The sequence below is a fragment of the Diprion similis genome, chromosome 2 (genome assembly GCF_021155765.1).
Source record: "Diprion similis isolate iyDipSimi1 chromosome 2, iyDipSimi1.1, whole genome shotgun sequence".
NCBI classification, from domain to species: domain Eukaryota; kingdom Metazoa; phylum Arthropoda; class Insecta; order Hymenoptera; family Diprionidae; genus Diprion; species Diprion similis.
This window is the reverse complement of record NC_060106.1, coordinates 7,706,460-7,714,792: the sequence shown is the minus strand read 5'-3', so window position 1 is coordinate 7,714,792 and position 8,333 is coordinate 7,706,460. Positions and strand designations below refer to the sequence as shown.

Sequence of the window (8,333 nt, the reverse complement as noted above, 5' to 3'; positions counted from 1 at the left end):
GAACCAAGTGCCTTTCTATTAATAAAGGTGCATGCGAGGGTGCATGTACCAATATTTAACGTAAATCCCAACGTCGAAACTGTAATCTTAAAGCGAAAAGCGAGCTTGGAAAACGATGGACCGATCAAACGGAGCCATTAATGGCTTGCGCGCACTCAGCCGCTATAACGTTCGTTCACGATCACGATGTAGACGAAACTTCTATTCTAAGAAGATTTTCTTATCCTTCAAGTTTAACGTACTTTGTCTTAATAGTATTTTACGGAAAAGTCTGTATCAAAGGCGAGGTAACAAATAATTCATAAAAGTTTAATGACAACAATGTTCAAACCACAGCAAACTTTACAATTAGTTCATAAAAAAATTTTACTACAGTTACAGTAGTGAAGAATTAAATTCCTGAAACACAAATTAAGAATTTCTCTTTACGGTATACCGCATTGTTAAATTTACCAAATATGGCACAATGAATATTAATTCGATTCGGGTATTCGTCAAACGGTAACCACACTGGAGTTTAAATTCAATTTTTCACCATCTAAACGATATTTTCTTCAATTACTGATCAGTTGAAAATTATTTCTCAATTATTAATATTGAATCATTAATTCAAGCAGCTAAAAATCAAGTTTTAAATGGTCAATTGAGCCGAAGATATATTCCAACCATATTTAAATTTGACCACCTTTATACATATATGTAATGCATTATACAGGGCTTATATCTCACGACCGTGGTGACACATGAAAAATCAAGAAATCTCTGACTCTCGTTGTGGACAGCAAAAAAATTAGATGAAAAGAAAAAAGGGAAGGTTTGGGCGGGGAAATCGTTGACGATATCGCAGGGGATGAGTAAAAACAGTTGTGACACTCGCGAAAGCTCTCCAATTAAAATCTTCCGGCAACTTTCGACGACTTCAGCATCACGATTTTATCGAAGGAGAATATTCTCGGGGTGGGATTGACCAGACAATTTTTCGGAAAAGATAAGCCCCAAACAGCGAAATTTTACTTCAAGCAATACTTGCAGGTCTGCTTATGTGGAAATGGGTAGCTGGCGGCCCTGGGAATTGGAATCAGTTCAGCAGTGAACGTGAAGTTATATAGAAAAATGAGTTTCCTGATAAAAGGTAATTTAATTAGTTCTATATGTAACTAGCATTTATTTCAAGTAGTTGATAAATGAGAGTAACTTTCGCCTAGTTAGATCACTGATTTTTATAAAATCTTAAACCTAATCGATCAATTGGAAACTTCTAGGTGGCTTGTATAGTTTATTGAAGACATAAGTGACTATGGCCATCACCTAGATGATACAAGTTATAATCGTCATCTCTCAAATAGATTTGGAATTCTTCTAAATGTTGATTATTTCCAAATAAGTTGTTCTGTCCAAGTATTTTTCTAGAAGTTCTTTTCAATGTTGAAAAAGAACGAAAAACAAACAGAAGCAGCAGACTTGCTTGATATTATTTGAAAATATTTTATTCCCACAGAAATTCTTTTCATTCGCATATACGTGATCTTGTGTCGAACTTGTGGAAACAAAGGATAAATCTACAATACCTCTGATGTACCCCTGTCGCGTTCGGTACTGAACCAAACAAAAATTTTTATCCAATTAAAATGCTAATACGTTAACGTTTGGAACAATTAAAAGCCTTAAAAAAAATTTCTATCGATGTAGGAACATTTTTTGGCGAGAACACGCATATACTTGTCCTCTTTCCCTCCTCAAGACTAACTCGACCTCGCCTCCTTTTCACCTCCCATTCTTCATTGCCGCGTGTCTCATTTGTACTTATCAACGTTCAATTTTCGTTGTTTCATCCTGTTTCTTGTTTGTTTTCACTTACAGTTATCGTCTTGCAAATCGCGTCTTGTTTCGTCGTTTATTTTATTGCTTTTCTGGCAATAGCCCTCATCAGTATGCCACACATTTCACAGGGTCAAGCGTTAGTTACGCGTAGCCGCATGATTATACCAAACACGATCGAAACCACTTACAGAAAAATGTAAGTGGGGATTGGGTTTAGAAAAATCATAGTTTTCGTGGGGTATAAATAGGTGCTCGATGGAAAAGGATTAACTCATCGTAGTCCAGAGACTACGGTAAGACGATCGATTGTCGATAGCATTATTATATAAAAGGGCTTGAGTAGCAGATTTTTGAGTCAAAATTACTTTCACAAGATCATTTAACTAATTTACTGTACTCTCTGTATTCTCGTGTAATAATTTGACTATTTCGCATATTCGTTAAAGCGACCATCAAACCTTTTTCGCCTGCAATAAGGAATTATAGAAAGTAGCGTAGAAAATTTATAGAATCACGTTTCTGAATTGCAGTATATTTCCTGGAATTTCGACGTGCGTTTTTCGACATGACTTTTCTGTGCCGAACTATTTGGATATTGCCGATTATATTGGCGTGCGTTGGTTTATCGTCGGCCGGCCTGGAAACTACGCACGAATGGAAATACGTCGACTACGTGTGGGACAATGATAGACAGAAACAAGATGCCATCCGAGTAGGACTTTATAACTACGCAACAATCTTGATATTCGACCATCAGCCACTGCCAGGTACTTTTCCTCGTAATCGTGAACTTTAGAACTCTTCGTTATTACCTAAGGTTATTCGAAATTAACAAAAATTTCGAAGGACGTTGACGTACGCGTATAGTACTTGACCATTATCGTGTAACACTTTCAAACCTTTGTATACGTAAGTTAGAAGAAATCAAGCTGAAACTTTAACTGCAATGCATATGGACTCTAATTTATGGTGAGATGAAAAATTATGTTTTTCAATCAAAATTTGAAGTTGAACAAATTTATCAGAAAGCTATACCCATTGTTATCGATTCACGATAAGAATGTTGAATTTCTAAACACCGTAAGTGTTAGGCTGATGATCAAGTAGGTACTCAATGAGAATACTGTAAATTCTAGATTTCAATGTTGATTTTGAACAAGACTTTTCTTACCCGGAAACAACTTTAGGTGGGTGCGTTGTACTGATTTTCATTCATTTTTTACAGATGGTCGAGAATTGATTACAACTCCGAAATTCCACAATAATCCTGCCACGTTATCGCTAATATCCAATAAAACCGGTGACGGTGGTCCGTTGCTGGCTCCCTACCCAGATTGGAGCTGGCACAAGTCATCGGGAGACTGCTCAGGCATCACGAGCGTTAACAGAGCAGTCGTAAGTATATAGGTATAATATCGCAAAACCGTTATTGAGTAGATATTCAGAGTTTTTACGTTCAGAGTTTAAACAATTACAGATCGACAAATGCAACAGATTGTGGATCGTAGACTCTGGGACAATCGGAGACGAGCGGGTGTGCCCGGCAAAAATTCTCGCCTTTGACTTACGAAATGATAAGCTGGTGAAAGAATTTCAACTGGCAGATGATCTGATGCGCAGTCCTTACAATAATTACAAAGGGCTGCTGGAAGTACAACTCGTAGAATCGTATGCGGACGCCTGCGATGAATACTGAGTAGGTCAATTCTTATAATTAAACAGCATCATGATACAAGATCCTTTTGAAACTCAATGGTTATCGACTTGCAGGTGTACATCGGAGATATACAAAGTTATGGTGTAGTTATATACGATGGGAACAGCGCGTGGCGGCTCGACGAAAAGTTCTCTTTCCGTCCGAAGAGAACTCGCAATTCAGCATTGCTGGAGAAAATTTCACCTTGGGAGTTGGACCCTCTGTCTTTTTGATAACTCCAGACGGATTTCTAAAAAAGCCTTATATGATTTTTAAGAGCGCATCCAACCTGAAAGCGTGGGCAGTCTCTTCGAGAGACTTACACAATTCTAAGTGTGGAAACCAAATCAGCTACTTCATCACCAATTACACAGCACTCAGTCAATAACCAGCAAAGGGTTATTCAAAGGACGGTATCCTTGTAACTAGTTTCGCTCAACCAATGCAAGTCGTGTGTTGGAATCTACAGTACCCGCTGAAATCGGAATATGCTGTACGTATGCCCTGTCTCTTCACGATAAGAATCATCACAAAATCTTTCTCTCTAGTCAAATGATGACCGTTACCAATGGACGTCAACTCGTTGCTTTCACTATTGCGTTGGCCGTGTATTTTAATATATACTTCGCAAATCTGCAACTGAGATTTGTTATAACGAATGATTTCAGGGTGTTCTGGAGCAGAATGACACTACCTTGCAGTATGTCGCCAGTGTCAAATTCATTACGGAAAACGGTTGTTCAGTCGAAAAGCTCACGGTGATGTCAAACAGGTTTCAGAAGTACATACTGAAAACGATGGATTTTACGGAAGTCAACTTTAGAGTTATGATGACTGACATCGAAGCCTACGTTCAAAGCAACATTTGCCAGCCGATAGATCACCCTGTAGTTGCAAATAGTATGGTGGAAAAGGATTTCTTCCCTCCCAAGGTTACGTAAACATGTCTTAGACATAGGGTTCCTTGTATCCCGGTCAGAAATTTCCCTCTGCGTTCTTAAATTGCCCAGTAGCTCTAAACACGAGTAATATGTATTCTTCATCTGTATCAAAACGTTAGAATATACATTGGTTAAACAATCGTTTTTCGTTGGTGCACAGCATTCCTCAATTACACCAAAAATAAAAATAAAACCAAGACAAAGGTTTTCGACCTACTGCGATCAGGTACAGGTTGAAGGATTCAAGAATTCATCAACTAGATCCTTGAAAGTAATTAAACAATCAAGCACTTTTTCATTGTCGTTATTCATTGAGCACTTATGGAACTGAAATTGGAACTCATGTTCAAATTGCAGAAAAGATTTTGATATACACTAGTGCAGTCTTTGTTTTATAAAATTTTGAAGATCTTGTGTAAATGGTTTTTAAGGAAATTCAAATAAAACTTTGTTCAATGCATGAGACTTTCATATACGGCATCGAATTCTTGTTGAACGTGTTAAATTTTGAATTCTCTGATCCACATCAATTGCTCATAATATTCTTTCATGTATATTTATGCTAGCGTGGCTTGTCATAGCTACAAGTTAATTGCGGTATATTATCCTTTCGATTTTTATCATTCATAAAAATCTCATGTTTCCTCAGTATGATTACCACGGTATGTATGGACGTGAAATGTGTATTATTCACATGAATCAAACCATGAATCAAACCATGAAACAACTGACCAAGTACTTGGATTGATTTTCACTATTGAAAATGGTTTGGAAAAACGGACCACAGAAATGGGTAAGCGAAAATCGGTTGTTCGTTCTATCCCGAAATTCTCCCAAATACACAATAACAGAGAGCATTATAGCTGATATACAAAATCTCACGTATCTGACAATGGCCTGTCTGAATATGAGAGAAGGGTCCAAGCTCCGGGACGATGCTTATGTATAAAAGAGAGCTCATTGTGAAGGCGATATAATGTAAAAATACGTATTAACATGATATCACGTGATCGATCCTCCACACCCGTGCGCTCCTTCAACTCGCCTACATCTAAAACTTCTCTTTTTACCCACAACGAACACCATAGTTCACTAGATTCTCGTGCATTCGCACGAGGCAAACCCATTCCAGTAATAATGCCCGCTTGGATAAGACGGTTCATGCAAGATGGATGTTTATTGGAATACATAAATTTCGCCAACCCTGCAGCAGCCTATAAGCAGCCGAATGGTGGTGAGGGTACAAGGTAGATGTTGGCACAAGAGTAAAGGGAAATGGGATAAAGGGGAAACGGACGTGGGGTCGGTGTTCATATGTACATACGTTCACTTCAACGTGTCCGCGCGAAATGTTCTCCGGCATTATTAGCTGCAGGATGCAAGCTGCATTGATCCTTGCATCCTGCAAGGATGGAAGTAGGTACATATTGCGATTTTCAGACGCTCTGCAGAGATAGAACATTTCACTCGGCTGTGGCACTCGTTACGCCCCGGAATACTGGATTGCTTCAAGTGAGTCACGATCATAATATATACGCTCAGTCACAACGCCTATAAACAAATCGCTAAATAATATGACACGTTTATGATTGAATGATTGCACACTGCGAATCAAGTGTTTGATCATTTTTCGGTTATTATAAACGTTTATCTCGGTAAATATCTACTGTGATGAATAAAGAGATTTAGGCCGATCGTAATCAATGATCTCAAAAACTACTACCTAATCTATTTGAATAATTCTTTCACCACTGAAAAGTACCGTGGGATTTTCAAAAAGTACCATGGGAATTCAATACATAGTTTATTTTATGAGACGGTTACAGATATAAGTGCGAATTATATTTTATAGCATCAGCTTATCTGGGAACACACAAAAAACTTAATTGTGTGTAGATTGTGTTGTTAAAAACAATCAAGTCGCTTCACAATGACTGTTATACTGGAATCTTCTTTCCTCGCTAATAATTTGTTGCATCGACTCGTTGACGACTTTCTAAATTGATAGTCATAATCATGAATTATCCTGAATGAACTTGAATTAAATAGCTATTAATTGGCTATAAGAGCTTTCGAAGATTTTGGAAATGATCGTGATCGTGATCGATTAACGAATAGGTATTTGAAAATCAAGAAAAATTCATCGGAATTATTCACTGAAAAATGTTGACGTGTTAATTCGAGTTTGGGTTGTTTCCCCCTGGTTGCACATTTTCTTCGGGATTTAGTGATTCTCCTTGAGCATCAGGTCAGAGTTTCATGAGCTACTATATCAGTTAAAAAAAAAAAATTGACGAACTCTGTCCATTTATATCCGATCAAAAGTATTACCGAACTTCGTCTTTCAGCTTGTTTCAATTGGCTAATTACTCCAGTAGAATAACGATTTGAGCATCATAAAAATTTCAACGCCCCTGCAATGGAAAACATTTCCACATTAATTTTTTTGGCTATTGTTGCAAGAATTTTATTTTCCTTGGAAATTATAGATTTTATTAGATATAATTATAAAAAGATGAATGTTTCTTCGAACATATCCTGACGTCGATATTCTAGAAGGAAATGTGTGGAAAAAATCGAAGTACGGGATAATTTCAAAATGTATTAAAATGGTGGAAATTTCAATTTTAATTTTACACTCACTGGATTTTTCAGTAAAAAAAGAAACGCCTACGACCCTTTTAAACAAACATTGAAATATAAGGTTACATCGAATCGTCAGATCAACTATACAGATAAAATTCACAATTCATGAGCTTCAGTTACAAATAAAAGTACAGTCGTTTGTAAATGGAGAATCAAAATTTGCACGGTGAAATTGTCCATAGCTGTAATATATTAAATATACCAGTACATATATTTTAGCGACTAAAAATCATGATGAATATTTACTAAACAGGTAGATACGGTATGTAGATTCGTAGATTAGCTACTTGAGCGTTTATACCTGACGATAAATTTGCGAAGGGAGAAAAAACAATGGTTTGATTAATCGCCTCATGAGTTCTGCGGACTTTTCGGTGCAGCTGAACCTTAAAGATGCATGCTACAAGATTGAAACGGGATCTTGAAATAAATCAAAACGAGAGGTCTCTTGGAATTTAATGCTTAAGATACGCGCTTGAAAAATTACATGTAATCGTATACAAAATAAGTTTTCTGTATTGCGAGGCTAACTCGACACACACGAGTATTCGCACATCGAATTGATTTCCCAGCGCAGGTTAATGTTGTTCTTTAATCTCACGCAACGTGTTTGCCCTAAAAAAAATTCACCTTCTGCCCCCCACAAACTCTCCTGAAATGTAAGCTTCAACGATTGAATAATCATGACAAGTCTCCATGGAGATGAAATCATGATACGTATTAGTCTTGTCGAGCGATTCGTCGTTGAAACTGAAAACACTTTAATTTGAAATTTGCAAACCGTAGCGAAAAACCGCTGGAAAGTCAGTTCCGTTGAAAAATTGTGTACAAGTAAAAATATGGATTATGTATACCTGATTCGGAAACATAAAATGCTTCGGTATTCACCCGGTGAGATGATAAAAATGACAAGTGAAAAACCGCAGCGGTAAAAGTTTTCTCATAAAATTTTTACAGTCACAAAAATCAACAGTTTCACTTTAATGCTTTCGGAGGTATGAGTGAATACATTCATATGCTCAGGCGTGCAGGTTGTATATATGCATATGGTACACATGCTTGGAGCTGATGTGAGCTTGGAGAAAAGTTTTCTCTCTGAATATCTCGGCAGTTAACACCGGGACCAGGCCACGAAGTCGTTGGATATTAAACATGAGAGTAAAGCAAAATGCGTGCATGACGAGGCATGCTTACTGTGACATGAACCTGGCCCCAGGGTGTGGTCTTAT

At 37.3% G+C, this 8,333-nt stretch overlaps 1 pseudogene; it reads left to right on the top strand.

Moving 5' to 3' along the window:
* The first annotated feature begins 2,356 nt into the window (after positions 1 to 2,356).
* LOC124412303 lies at positions 2,357 to 4,467 on the top strand (annotated as a pseudogene).
* The last annotated feature ends 3,866 nt before the right edge of the window (positions 4,468 to 8,333 follow it).